The sequence below is a fragment of the Desmodus rotundus genome, chromosome 13, assembly GCF_022682495.2.
Source record: "Desmodus rotundus isolate HL8 chromosome 13, HLdesRot8A.1, whole genome shotgun sequence".
In the NCBI taxonomy this organism is placed as follows: Eukaryota; Metazoa; Chordata; class Mammalia; order Chiroptera; family Phyllostomidae; genus Desmodus; species Desmodus rotundus.
In genome coordinates, this window is record NC_071399.1 from 54,859,867 (window position 1) to 54,875,228 (window position 15,362).

Below are 15,362 nucleotides of genomic sequence, written 5' to 3' on the forward strand. Positions count from 1 at the left end.
GTTTCTACTTACTTCAGTTCATGCTCATGCTTACCTCTCATGCATTTTATATTTTGAAGGTAACTATTGTCATGAACTGAAATTCTATTCTATATCAAAATAATAATAATTTAGAAAAATGTGAATTAAATAAATGCTTATTTTCTAAATTTAGTTTCCAACTATAAGATTTTTTTCATTGTTAACATTTGAACAGCTCTTTTGAATTTCTTCTCACCTAATATTGCCAGCTGTTCAAACACGCAATGCACCAAGGCAATGAGAGAACAGGCCTGTGCCTGATATTATAGTGACTGCAAATGAAATGTCTTCCAATGCAAAAGCTTATTAACATTTAAAAAGAACTAGATCCATTTATACTTTGACTACAGAGTAAACAACTGCTGAGCAGAACTCAATTGTCATTCCCAATCTTTTCCCCTTTTTTTCATTTACTGAAGTTCTTTATTATCAGCAGCACACTAAAAATTCTCACATAAATGCACCACATAAAATCCCATCTTTAGCTCCAGACCTCACAACCCATTTCCCTTGTGTTCATGTAACACTTAGGGGCTAATTTGCAGTGAATTGTCAAAAGGAAAGGTGACAGTCCATTTAGCAGTCAGCTAGTTGCTAATTAGTATCCAACTAAAGTGCATCAAAATTTGAGAATTCCCAAATGAACACTTTGAAAGATAAGCATTTCACTAATTTAACTTGGCTGTAGGTTGAGCCCTGACTGAGTTCTTTCACAGCAAGATGAGTCATGTTTCATCCCTTTCCGGCACTGTGTCTTAGCCCAGAGCTAAAAAAATACCCTAAGCATCTCATTTTTTTGATCTTGATTGCCTTCTACATGGGGTACAACCTTATGAGACTATAGGCTGTGGGTCATCACACTCTTGACACAAGAATTAGAAAAGCACTATGTTCCTTGTTGATACAATGTGTGTGTTAAAAAAGAACCATGGGGAGATAGAGGAATATACAAACATCAGAGAGACAATTGTTCCAGTAAGTGAATTGTGGAAGTGGTGATTTGTCCTCATGAGACACTGAACTTGGCTTGGTCTTCCCAGAGATAATTATGCACCTTTTCATACATTGGTGCATTTAGTTTGGGAACTGAGCCTGCCATTGGAACTAGGCATAGCAATATTTCTGCAGAATTACACAGAACTTGACTAGACCTGGAAGTCACTTTACTCTAAAAACTTGAATTAGTACTTTTTTCCATAATACAAAAAATGTGGGGTAACAAACAATTTTTCAAAGGGGCTATAAATAGTAACAACCCCTTGACAGTGGTGGTGGTGTGCCTGGGAGCCTGGAAACGCATCAATCATATAGTCTGCCTCAGAATCCTATGCTCTTTCCACCATTGCACACTGAACTTTTGAATTCTTAGTGTAAAGAAACCCAAGAGTACTAATGGTCTCCTGGAAGAAAATAGTTTTGTCCTAATTTTTTAAAAAAGAAAAGGGAAATAGGTCAAAATGAATCTTCTAAAATCACTGAATTGCAACCATTCAAAGGTTTTTGAGAAAGGTTTGGAAAAGGTACAGACAGAGCTAGCTTTAATGAGGTTAAAGTGACTGTGCAAACTTCATTTGCCGGAAATATAGTATCTGATCTGAGAAATGTGCATTACTCTTGTAGCTATGGACCTTTCATGCCACAGCTGCTGTGGCAACATGGTGGGTGAGGCAGAGAAGGCAGGGCTTTTTGGAGAGTTAACAAAATCAATGTGTATTTTAGAAGAGTTGGACTGAGTTTCTTAGGAGTCTCAGGGTTGCTAGAATAGGTACCAGGGAAGAAAGATGTAGAAAATGTAAGAAGCAAAGTCTTTGAAGTCTGAGAAAAGCAATGGACTTTATACCTTGGTGAGATTTTTACTTCCTAATTTTGCCTTTGGGTAGCTTTGGAAAGGAGGAAAAAGGAAAAAAATAGGCTCTCAGAATCAGCTGGATTTAAATATATGTGCACATAACTCCTCCTTCCTTGATCCTGTTATTTCCCCTCAGAAAAGATTTCTCTAGATCTGAGAATCAGGATACTTTGATTCTACATCGCTCTGTTGAAATTAAATCAACTTTTTTACTTGTGGTTCTGCTTTTTATTTTTCTTCTGTTTATTTAAATCAATTTAATTAATACCTAAAATGCAAGTTTTATGTTCTTTTTTTAAATTACTTTTTGTTATTCTCTTACAGTTATTCCCCCACTGCTCCCCCCCACCCCAGCCAATCCCACCTCCCTCCCTTGCTTCCACCATCACCCTTGGTTTTGTCCTTGTGTCCTTTATAGTAGTTCCTGAAACCACCTCCCCCACTATCCCCTCCCCTCTCCCCTCTGGCTATTGTTAGATTATTCTTAATTTCAATGTCTCTGGTTGTATTTTGTTTGCTTTTTTCTTTTGTTGATTATGTTCCAGTTAAAGGTGAGATCATATGGTATTTGTCCCTCACCGCCTGGCTTATTTCACTTAACATAATGCTCTCCAGTTCCATCCATGCTGTAGCAAAGGGTAGGAGCTCCTTCTTTCTCTCTGCTGCGTAGAATTCCATTGTGTAAATATACCATAGGTTTTTGACCCACTCATTTGCCGATGGGCACTTAGGTTGCTTTCAGCACTTGGCTATTGTAAATTGTGCTGCTATGAACATTGGGGTGCATAGGTACCTTTGGATTGGTGTTTTAGGGCTCTTAGTGTATAATCCCAGCAGTGGAATTGCTGGGCCAAAAGGAAGTTCCATTTTTAGTTTTCTGAGGAAATTCCATACTGTTTTCCACAGTGGCTAATAAATGGCTTCAACTACTTTATTTAGTTATATACTGTGGTGATTGTAATTCTGAGTTCTTATTAGAATGTTCCACTCCAGAAAGGACAAGGCAGGTTTCTACCACAGTGTGTGGAACATGGTTGTTAGTCAAGGAAAAACAAACAGCTAAATGAATGAATGAATGAATGACAATTTTTTTGTGAGATTTAATTATCTTTTGCACATTTCTCATTTGCCAGCTGAGCACAATGCATTGTATAAGGTGGATCTGGGGTAATTGCTGATCGAATAATTCCTGATTCCAAATTAATTGTGTGTAGTTTTCAGAAATATGTATGAGTAGTGATAACTACTGGAGTTACCCTTGAACATAACCTTCACCATGTAGGCCCCTATTTTGTCATGTTTTAAGTTTCAAACAATTATCCATGCACTAGTTCAATCTGGGAACCATAAAGGTGAAAGGGGCTGTCGAGAAGAGTGACAGATTCAACATGGCAAAGTGAATAGAGCTCAAGCTCGATGCCACCAGCTAGATGGGGGACCCTGTGCAGTCTACATAATGTGGCTGCTTTCACATTACTCCTTCAAAAGTTACATGGTTTTCACCAATCTCCCTTACTCTGTGGTTTTAAATTGACTATGTCTAGAATCTTAATCCATTATACTAGCTCTAATTTCCTATAGCTAAGTTTAGATCTTTAATACAATAGCCAGAGGGGAGTGGGGAGGGGACAGTGGGGAGAGGGGTTTACAGGAACTACTATAAGGGACACATGGACAAAATCAAGGGGGAGGGTGGAGGCGGGGGAGGGAGGTGGGTTCGGCTGGGGTGGGGAGAAAATGCAGACAACTGTAATTGCATAACAATAAAACTTAAAAAAAATACCTTGCAGAGTCCTCCTCAGTTATTTCTGGAAGTTTCAGGGAATGCCTCTTTGCTTTTGAACAATTCTACTAGCTTCCATATAGCATCTGTTATGGATTGATTCCTCTCTCGTATACCACTCCTGTTTTTGTAGGGTATCATCTTGTCCAATGGGAGTATCTCCTACCTCTTATATTAGTTTTCTATGGCTGCCTTAACAAACTATCACAGACTAAGTGGCTTAAATAACAGAAATCTATTGTCTCACAGTTCTGAAGGCTAGAAGTCTGAGATCAAGAGGTTGGTGGCGCCATGCTCCCTTTAAAAGTGCTAGGAAAGGATCTGTTCTAGGTTTTGTTCTTAACTTCTGGGAGAGCCTTAGCTTGTGGCAGTATAACTTCAGTCCTCACATGGAGTTCTTCTTGGTGTGCATGGCATTTCCTTTTTTATAAGGACAAGGTCATATTGGATCAGGGCTCACTTTGATGATGGCATATTAACTTGAACATCAGTAAAGACTACTTCCAAATAAGGCCACATTCACAAGTACTTGGGTTGAAACTTCAACATATTTTGGGGGGATGCAATTCAGCCCACTACTGAGTGGAGATGTCCAGCTGTGACTGTTGCTCAACCTGACTTGTTCCTGAGGCCTTGTTATCAGAGCTCTGGATGCACCCTTTCCCTCACTGCTGGCACTCTCGAAGTGTCCAGGTACCAAAGCTGCATTGTGTTGTCTTAAGCCCAAAACATGCTCTTAAAGGAATGCTTTACTCATTTTTCACATGATTCTTTGTTATGTGCCTCTCCAAGAAGTGTACTTTTAGTGTAATTTTTTGTTTGTTTCTTTTTATACTCTCTCCTTTTTCCTTAGAACCCATATAAGATTCTATAGGATTGATTGAAAAACAAAATTTGAATGATAAACTCCTATGGTAAACAACACTGCCCCTCATTTCTGACACTGAAGCTTATAACCATCTAGTCTGTTTCCTTTCACAGATTTTCTGCCAGGATACCTCTCAAGCAATAGCTTTTGAAAAGTTCACTGCACTTATTTGCCAAGCACACTCAGTTTTTCTGAATTGTAGTGGTTAATATTGCTCTTCCCTAAACTGAGGTTCCTGCTACATGTGAAATTGGGATTACTAAGAATGTCTGTATATGTAAAATATACCTCATTAAGAGAATAAAAGAGAAAATTCATATGATTCTTTCAATAGATATATAAAAAGTCATCAACATGCAATTTATAAAAGGAGCAAACTGATAATAGGAGAGGGCTTTCTTAAGCTAGTAAAGTATACCTAAGAACATTATACTTAATGGTAAAGTATTAAAAGAAACTTTCCTTTGGTAATTGAAACAAGATAAGGATGGTATTACCAGTAGGTCTATTTGACATCACACTAGGCTTCCTAGCCAATGCAGTAAGGGAAGAAAAAGATAAATTATATGAAGATTGCACAAAAAAAGTAATGTTATTATTCACAAATAACACGCTTGTATTTTTAGAAGATTCAAAAAAATCTTTTGAAAGTTTACAAATTTGCTGAGTATAAGCCAATGTTCAAAAATGTATTATTATATATCAGCAATAAACAATTAGGTGATAAAATACCATTTAAAATAGTATTAAAATAACAAATGACTAAGAATCAATTTAACAAATGATGTGAATGATCTCAATGATGGAAACATTAATGGAAAAAATAAAAGTTCTAAATAACTCAATCTGTATGTTATGTTCATAGATGGGAAGAATCTTTACTGTAAAGATATTATTTTTTTCCAAATTGATGCCTAGATTTAATGTAATGCTAATAAAAATATAAAAATATAAGCAGATTTGATGTATGTGTGTGTGTCTGAGAGGAAGAGAGAGAAGATGAGCAGGATGGTTCTACAATGTGTATGAAAATCCAAAGAGCTAAGTATAATCAAGATACTCCTGAAGCAGAACAAAGTGGAGGAAGACTTCCAATATCAATGCTGACTGGCTCATTTGGTTGGGCATTATCCAGCAAAGGGAAAGTTTGCTGGTTCTATCCCCAATCAGGGCACATACCTGGGTTGCCCATTCTGTCTCTGGTCAGGGAGCTTACAAGAAGCAACCAAATGTTCCTCTCTTACATCAGTGTTTCTCTTCCCCTCTCTTTCTCTCTCCCTCCCCCTCTCTCTAAAAATAAATAAAATCATGAAAAAAAGTTAAAGAGGTTGAGAACACATTTGTAATTATTTTTAGTTGTAGTATATAAATTAATATGGATTTTAAAAAATCGACAAGACTTAAACAAGCATTTCAAAAATATGACATCTTAATACCTAGTGCATATCTGAAATGATGTCAACCTTTTTAGTAATCAGGGAAAAGAAAAATGACAGACCGTAGTACATCTACCTGAACAGCTGAAATGAAAAAAGAAAACACTAAGTTTATTAAGAACGTGAGGCAACAGGAAGTCTACAACACTGATGATGTAAATTGGTATAGTCCTTCAGAGAATAGGTTTCTGTTCTTCACTTAGGTTGAAGAGGCACATTATGAAGCACCCCACTTCTACCACTGTCGGGGGGCTTTAACGCAGCCCCCCAGGTTCCGCCACAGACGACGGAAAAGACTACCAAGACATGATCTGCTTGGGGAGGAAAGGTGGCCGCTTCTCTCAAGGGGAGAAGGGCCCCGAGCCTCTCTCTCCAGGGGCTTTTATTAGGTTCATTCGCACCGGAATACAGATAAAGCTCATCAATCATTGTCAGTCAGTGAGGGTTAAACAATACAAGATTTACAGAGAACTTTGAGGGCTTATTCTGAGTTACAGCCAATTAGTTAGAGGGCCATAAAACTTTAGGCGCCAGACTCATCTCAGGTCTGGACCCTTATCTCTTAAACTGAGGGTACAAATTAAGTAGGTTTCACAGGAATGTATGTATTTTTCTTAGGCCTGATTCCCCAGGGAATCCGCCCCTCCCAGCACAGGACTGCACTGCCCTCTGTTATTGCTTCAGGCTTAAGTCAGGTAAGGGAAGTAAGGCAGCTAAGAGATTAGGAGACTTCTTGCAGACAGAATGAGGACTCAGGCTATTTCGAAACCAAGGGGCGAAGGTCCATCACCACCCTTTTCCACAGCCCCCCGAGTTCTTCCCTGCGGGCCTCTTCCGTGACCATGCCTGTCTTAGGTTGATCCTCCCTTGAGGATTCTTACCTGTCATTGGCTAACTGGCCAAGCTCAGGGCCAAGCAGGGTGAAGTGGGCAGAGGTGGCACACCTGCCAGGAAGACAAGCTTTGTCTCCTTAGTGGCTTATGGTCCCAACTCTGACTCAGCCTTAACCATGGGGGGTTACAGCCTCTGAAACCAGGCAGGGCGGTTCCCAACATACCACTAACAGAAACTCATGCCCATGTTTCTCAAGAGACATGCATAAAAATGCATGTAGCACATTATTCATGCTACTTCTAGTCCAAAGCCCATCAACAGTAGAAAATATGAACAAATTGTGATATAATCTTGTAACATAATGTGATAGCAAAGAAATGAACAAACTACATCACGAACTAAAACATAACATTATAAACATAACTTTTTATTGGATGAAAGAAGGCAGATACGAAAGGATTCATATTACATTTGTCCATTTATATCCAGTTCAGAAACAAACACAGCTAAACTATAATGTTTGGGAATGAATGCTTATGTGTAAAATCTACAAAGCAACGTAGGAAAGGAATTGCCACAAGTAGTACTAAACGTTGGGGTGGGGGGCGCAGGTGGCTCTGCGGCAGGATATGCAATTCCCTCCTGAGGTCTTGGCAATCTTCTACTCTTTGACCTTTGCAGAGTTATGGAGGAATTCTTCTGTTTCTATACATTTCTGTAAGGATTATTGTGGAATTTCACAATAAAAGTTTAATTTTTCTTTTCTTTAAAAAATGTATGAAAACCTCCAGGATCCCCCATAGGTGCTGCCTACACAGTAGCTACCTAATAAGCATTCTATCTCCCCCTGCTTCCCCTGTCTAACCCTGCACACCTAATCTTAAAAAGCAATGAATAATCTTGGTGTGAATGCACAACACAGACACCCAGTCCCAGAAGAAAAGTTACCTGGAGCATAAGCAGATTGCAGAGGCTCAAGATGTTCATTCCTGCCTTATCTGATCGTCTCTTACACCAGCACCACACCAGTGACTGTGCGTTTCAGAGTCACATGTTAAGTCACCAAAACACATGTGTTAAGTCACTTTTTGTTAAGCTGTGATGAGAATGCGATGAGAATGCTCAGTGTTCAATCACCCTCAAAATTTCTCATCTCTTCCCTGGGGTGAGGTGCTTTAGTTTAGCAGCTGCACATGGGGATTGCATTTAAATCACTTAAGGTCTGGAGTTGGACATTTCCTAAAAGCAGCCTCCTTTCTTTCACATTCTTCTTCAGGCATACCTGCATGTTTTTACTTCAAAGTGAGGGATGTCCTGCTAAGGGGAAGAAGGCTTTGGAAATGCTTTAGCTATGAGTGCACAGTGTACTTCAGGATGCCTTCAGCTTGCCTCTTCCCAGACTTTAATCATACCTTGGCAGTAGCTCTTTTGAGTCATTAGCCATTCATTTCACATTTTAGTAGCAAAAGCAGTAACAGTAAATCAGGTGTGTGAACAGCAAAAGGTCAAAGAAAGTAGTGGGGGAGAGGACATGAAAAGTTAAGGCCAATGTTACTTTTAGATAATGTAGCCTCTTTGATATAACATACAGGCCCTCCTACTGAATTCCTCCAGTTATTGAACTGCTTGCTATAGGTGGCTAAGCTTTTCATGAAACAATTAGAATTATGTCTTAAAATATAAATGGCCTGAGGATCCTGTCATGTTGACAAACATATTGTTCTATACATAAGGGAGGCCAGAGCCTTTTCTGAAAGCAAGTTTGGTTGAGAAGTGAGGGAGAACAGCTAATGGTATTTGTGACTGAAGCAGAAAAGAAATAGTTTGGATTCCCCAAACAAATTTTAACATTTAATGATCATACTAAGGCCTAACTTTGTTATTGTTAATTTTTTATTGCCCTTCACCCCAACAATACTGGAAGTGCATGAAGTCAGTGTCAGTTAGCTCAGAATTAAATCAAGAATTTGGGCCAATGATTGATGACTTGGAATAACAGAGACCTATTAGACGGAATCAGATTTAGACCTTTATGTTTAAAAGTCTTAATTTTTAGAAAATAAGCTCCCATCTATATTTTTCCATGACATAAAGGATAAGTTTTCAACGCAGTACATTTTGCTAAGTATTTGTCAAGCACCTCCTGTGGGTCAGGTGCTCACTTGTACTTTATAAGGACTTCTGGACTGGGTGGGTGAGTCTGAGTCACTGCACTGCTTCAGTAATCATTGCGCATGGGGTACCCAGGGCCTAGGAGACTGTGCAGTACTAGACACCACAGGCCTGTGGGAGTTTGGATGGAGATTGTCGGAAACCATAGAGGGGGCTGGACTCTCCCCAAAGTGAATCTGCTGGGCTAGCTCCCAATTTAGACACATAGCTCATTCATTTCAGGATGTTGGGTATAGCTTTCCAGCCACTGAACAACACCAGCCCCCTCCCGTCCCCCGGCCCCAGAGCCATCTGCAACTGGTGAAAAATGACCCACTGAAGCTGGTGAACATTTCCCACCACTCTTCCTCTGCCTTCACACAGCTGTGACAGACGGTGTCCCAGCAGGGCCCGGCAGCTCATCTGCGAGCCGGAGTGCTATCACCATGGTCTTGACTGTAGGTCTGGGTCTCAGCTTTTGTTTGTTCCAACCACCTCTCACTCCCCTCAGAACTACACCCCGTTGGAACTTGGCAACAGAAGTTGCTGGCTAAAGGACTGGAGAATCTTTTCCTGTCAATGTTATAAATTTAAAGGGGACTTCTGGGATCATTTCTCTAAGTCGACCTTTGTATTTAAGAGGGAGAGAATCTAAAGCACAGACATGTAAGGTCATACTGCTTGCTGGTGAGGTGTTAAGTCTAGGGCCCAAGTCCCTGGTCAGTGTTATTTCCCTTCTGGGCACATTCCTCTTGTTATTAGGTCATATATTTTACCGGTTACCTGTGAAATTTGCTGAGGAAAAAGGTACTTGCTTTTTGGAAATTTTCTGCTTAGTCCTTAGTTCCAGGTGTTACTCATGTTGATTTTATCGCTGGCCTTTGATCTGGTGTGTTAAAAATGGTCTTAGGCTTTTTTAGCAACATGTGTTGACGCACACTGTGTTTCCACCAGACTATCCTGCCCATGGCAAGTAGGGAGACCATATGGAATAGTGGAGAGGGTTTTGGGTTTTAGGGACTTACTTACCTAAAGTAGAGTTCTGATTCCCCTTTTACCAATTGTATATCTTGTCTTTGAAAGGGCAATTTTTAAAAATTTTTATAAAGACTCATTTATTGTTATTTTAATAGTTCATGTATTTTTGTGTCCTGTGTTAGAAATCTTTGTATAACCCAAGATCACAAACAATTAAAACCTTTTTATTCTAGAGGTTTAATAGTTTTAGCTCTCAAATTTAGGTCTGTTGTCCTTTGGATTTAGTTTTTGTATGTTTGGAGGTAAAGATTGAGGTTTCTTTCATTTTCCTATAGATATCCAGTTGTTCCAGAGTCATTTGTAGAAAAGACATATTTTCCTCATTGAATTACCTTGTTACCTTTGTTGAAATCAATTAAACCCAACCATAATGTTGGGTTTAATTTTGGACTCTACTCCTGCCAGTTCCACACTGTCAAGTTCAGTGTGGCTTTGTTGGAAGTCTTGAAAGGAAGTAGTGTGTGTACCCCAACTTTATTCTTGATTTCATGATTGCTTTTGGATATTCTAGGTAATTTTTCCTATTCATATGAATTTTAAAATTAGTGTGTCAATTTCTTTAACAAAGTCTCTTAGGATATTATTGAGAATGTTACATCTATATATCTATTTTGGGCAGAATTGTCATCTTAGTAATACTAGTCTTTTGACTCATGAGGATAGTATATGTCACTTTATTTAGGTCTTCTTCAATTTTCTTCTGCAATGTTTTAGAGTTTTCAGTGTTCAGTACTTGCAAATCTTTTTTAAAATTTATTCAAAAATATTTTTAAATGCTATTTCAGTAGCATTGAATTTTTATTTACATTTATGGGGATTATATTGGTTACAGCCTAAAAACTTCAGGTACAACTTTATAGTATGACATTTGTAAACATGGTGATGGAAGAAGTTCATTTTTTAAAGTTTGTTTTTTTAATCTTTCATTTCTAGTACATGAACTTAACCTGACTTTGTTATATTGACATTATATCCTGAGACATTACCTAAGTCACTTATTAATTCTAGTAGATATTTTTATAGTTTCCTTAGGGTTTTCTACGAGCACAATTATCTCCCCCATAACACACTTTATTTCATTCTTTTTAGTCTTTATGCTTTTTAACATTTTTTATTGCCTTATTGAACTGGCTAGACCTTCCATTGCTGTGTCAAAGAGAAGTGGAAAGAGCAGACACTCTTGCTTTATCCCTGATCTTGGCTAAAGAGCCTTTTTCAGCTGACCATGATGTTAGTTGCAGGTTTTCATAGATGTCTTTAATAAGTATAGAAACTTTCCCTTATCCCTAATTTTTGAAGTTTTTAACAAACTTATGTCAAATATATTTTCTGCATGTATTGAAAATATTGTATGATTTTCAGACCTGGCTGGTGTGGCTCAGTGGATTGAGTGCTGGCCTGGAAACCAAGGATTTGCTGGTTTGATTCCCAGTCAGGGCACATGCCTGGGTTGCAGGCTGGGTCCCCAGTTGGGGGCATGTGAGAGGTAACCAATTGATGTGTCTCTCACACATTGATGTTTCTCTCCATGTCTTTCTCTCTTCCCTCACCTCTCTCTAAAAGAAAATAAATAAAATCTAAATAAAAGAAAATATTGTGTAATTTTTCTATTTTATACTATTTACATGGTGAATTACATTACTTCATTTTCAGATGTTAAGCCAACCCATCTACCATTCCTAGCATAAATTCCACTCGACTATGTTATGTTACATATTTTTAACATTGTTGGATTGTATTTGTTAAATTTCATTCATGATTTTTGCACTAATATTATAATGGATATTGATTTATGGTTTATATTCTTGTGCTGTTTTTGTCTGGTTTTTGTAGCAAAGTAAAACTGGGAAATAAAGGGTTTTAGAAGTGTTCTCTCACTATTTCTGAGACTCTGCATAGTATTGGTATTGTTTCTTCATAAATATGCATGGTTGAAGGGAAACAAATCATAGAGAAAAAATAATCTTTGGCATTTACCAAATATATACCATTTCTGATGTTCTTTCTTCTATTCTAAGGATCCAAGTTTTCATCTGGAATCATTTCCTTTAAGCCTAAATAACCTTCTTTAGCAATGATTATAACTCAGTTATGTTGACAACAAATTTTATTAGTTTTCTTTTACCCAAATATGTCTTTATTTTTCCGTCACTTTTGAAGAATATTTTCACAAGTTAGCAAATTCTTTTCTTTAATTTTGTTTTCCAGTTTTACTGGCATGCAGTTGGCATACAGCACTGTATAAATTTAGTGTGTACAGCATAAAGATTTGACTTAGATACATTGTGAAATGATTACTACATTAAGTTTAGTTAACAGCCATTATTTCATACACAATAGTCCCCCTTTATCTGTAGTTTACTTTCATGGTTTCAGTCACCTGTGGTCAACTATTGTTTGAAAATATTAAATGGACAAATTCCAGAAATAAACAATTCATAACTTTTAAACCGTGTGCTGCTCTGAGTAATGTGATGAAATCTTGTGCCCTTCTGCTTGGTTGGCTGGGAGGTGAATCATCCCTTTGTTCCGAGTAATCCATGCTGTATATGCACCCTGTAAATGCACCTGCTCGTTAGTCACTTAGTAGCTGTCTTGGTTATCAATCTTGGTTATCAAAGAGAGAATGAGAGAGAGCACGCTTACATAACTTTCATTACAGTATATGGTTATAATTGTTCTATTTTATTATTAGTTATTATTCTTAATACCTCACTGTGCCTAATTTATAAATTAAACTTTATCATATGTATGTATGTATAAGAAAACACATAGTATGTACAGAGTTCAGTACTGTTTGTAGTTTCAGGCAACCACTGGGGGGGTCTTAGAACATATTCCTCATGGATAAGAGGAGGAATACTGTAGAAACATAAAAAAGAAGAAAAATGTGTTTTCCTTGTGATGAGAACTCTTGGGAGTTACTCTCAATAACTTTTGAATATAAAACACAGCAGTGCTACCTATAGTCATTACATCTCTATACTTACTTATCTTATAACTGTAAGTTTGTACATTTTGACCACTTTCATTCACCCCCACCTCCCCACCTCTGGTAACCACAAATCTGCTGATCTCTTTCACTGAGTTTGTTTCTTTAGATTTCACATATAAGGGAGATTATACTGTATTTGTGTTTTTCTGTCTGTCTCATTTCACTTAGCGTAATGCCCTCAATATTCACCCATGTTGTCAGATATGGCAGGATTTCTTTTTTTTTTATGGCTGAATAATATTTCATTATGTATACCACAGAGAATTCTTGATGGACAATTTTTGGGGCTTATCTTTTTATAGGTGTGTTTCAATCTCTTCTGGCCTCTATATTTTAAATGAGAAGTCATCTGTTAATCAGATTGTTGTTCAATGTATGTAGTGTAATTTTCTCTTAAAATTCAGTGATTTTCTTCATTTCCTACCCTTGATCCCTACCCATATTTTGGCTATTCTGAGATGCAAATTAAATATAAGTTTGGTCATTTGATGTTATCTGAGAAATCCTTAAAGATAATCCCTACTGATTTTATTTATTTATTTATATATATACACACACACATAAAATTTATTTTCTCTTCTGTCAGATTCAGTTGACTGTTAAGGCTATTCAATAATTTTTAAAATTTCACATATTGTATTTTTTATTTCTTAACTTTCCATTTGATTCTTTTTTATATTTCTTATTTCTTTGATGGGACTTCTTTCATTTATTGCAAGCTTAATTTGTTTTGTTGTATTTAGAATACTAATATACAGTAATAATATATTAATAGTTAATTCATTTTTTGTAGGGAACAAAGTAGATAACTTTAAAATTTTTTCAATTACAGTTAACATACAATATTATATTAGTTTCAGGTGTACAACATAATGACCAGCACAGTTGCAATGTTACTGATTCTATTTCCTATGTTATACGTTACAAGCCAATGACTATTTTTTATAACTGTTAATTTGTACTTCTTAATCCCTTTTCCCTTTTTCACCCATCCCTCCAACCACTCTCCCATCTGGTGACCATCAGTTTGTTTTCTGTGTCTACGAGTGTATTTCTGTTTTGTTTGTCCTCTTTCATTTATTTTGTTTTTTAGATTCCACATGTAAGTGAAATCATATGGTGTTTTTCTTTCTCTGACTTATTTCACTTAGCATAATATTCTCTAGATGGATACATGTTGTTGCAAATGGTAAGAATTCATCCTTTCTTTCTGGCTGAGTACTGTTACATTGTATGTATATATGTACCACATCTCCTTTATCCATTTATTTACTTATGGACACTAAGTTACTTCCTTATCTTGGCTACTGTAAATAATGCTGCAATGAACATAAGTGTGCACATATCTTTTTAAATTTGTATTTTAGATTTATTCAGATAAATACCTAGAAGTGGTTTTGATGAGTCATATAATAGTTCTATTTTTAGTTTTTTGAGGAACCTCCATACTGTTTTCCATAGTGGCTGCAACTAGTTACAATTCCATCAACAGTGCATAAGTTTATCAGGCATTTTAAAAAAACCTAGATGTAAAATAGAAAACCTGTTTCTTGGGTGGGCACTCTGATCACAATTCAGATTTTTTTGCCTTTAATTGAGGCGTACTGAGTTTGTTCTAAATAATTATGGCCCAGAGTTCAATCAGAGATATGGATAGATAAATATGGACAATCTTCTCCTTCTTTTTTTGTTCTGGGATTTCATTATTGTTTTCAAAAAGCATGTTTCACCTAGCTTCAGTTGTTTGGTTTCCCAGTCAAAAAAGGCAAAAAAAACCAAAACCAAAACAAAAAGGCTGTGTGTGTGCATGTGAATTGTTTCCCTAGACTGAAAAAAATTAAGTTGGGGACTTTTTTGTACATTGCCCTCCCTCCTTCCTCTGAGTGTATACTCCTGCTAAAATTTATACACTTTTGTTCAACTGTAAGTGTCTTTATATAGTTGCCTTTTGTATTATTTCCATAACCAGGCTTTATAGTTACTTCTGCAAGAGAATAATCTGGTAGGTCCTTACACCATCATTTCTACAAGCTGAAGTTAGCCATAACTTTTTGACCAACTCCATCAAAGTTCATGTGGGAAATTTTCAGTAATTTTGAAAATTTATATGATAACATAGCTCACTAAGTTATTAAATATTTTTATGCCTCTGCAGTGTTACAGCTATGTTGCTAGGAGTTCTACGTACTTATGAACAATTTGACCCTGGTCGCTCCTGTGATGGAACTTTGAAGCTACTGAGGAAGATAAGTATTAAAAGCAATTAAAATAATGTGTGGTGAGTGTTGCCATAGTAGGAATTACAGGGCACTATGGAAGTAAATAGTAGAATTCCCTTATATAAATAACTCTGGAGGAGATCAGAGAGAAATTTCTGAGGAAATGAG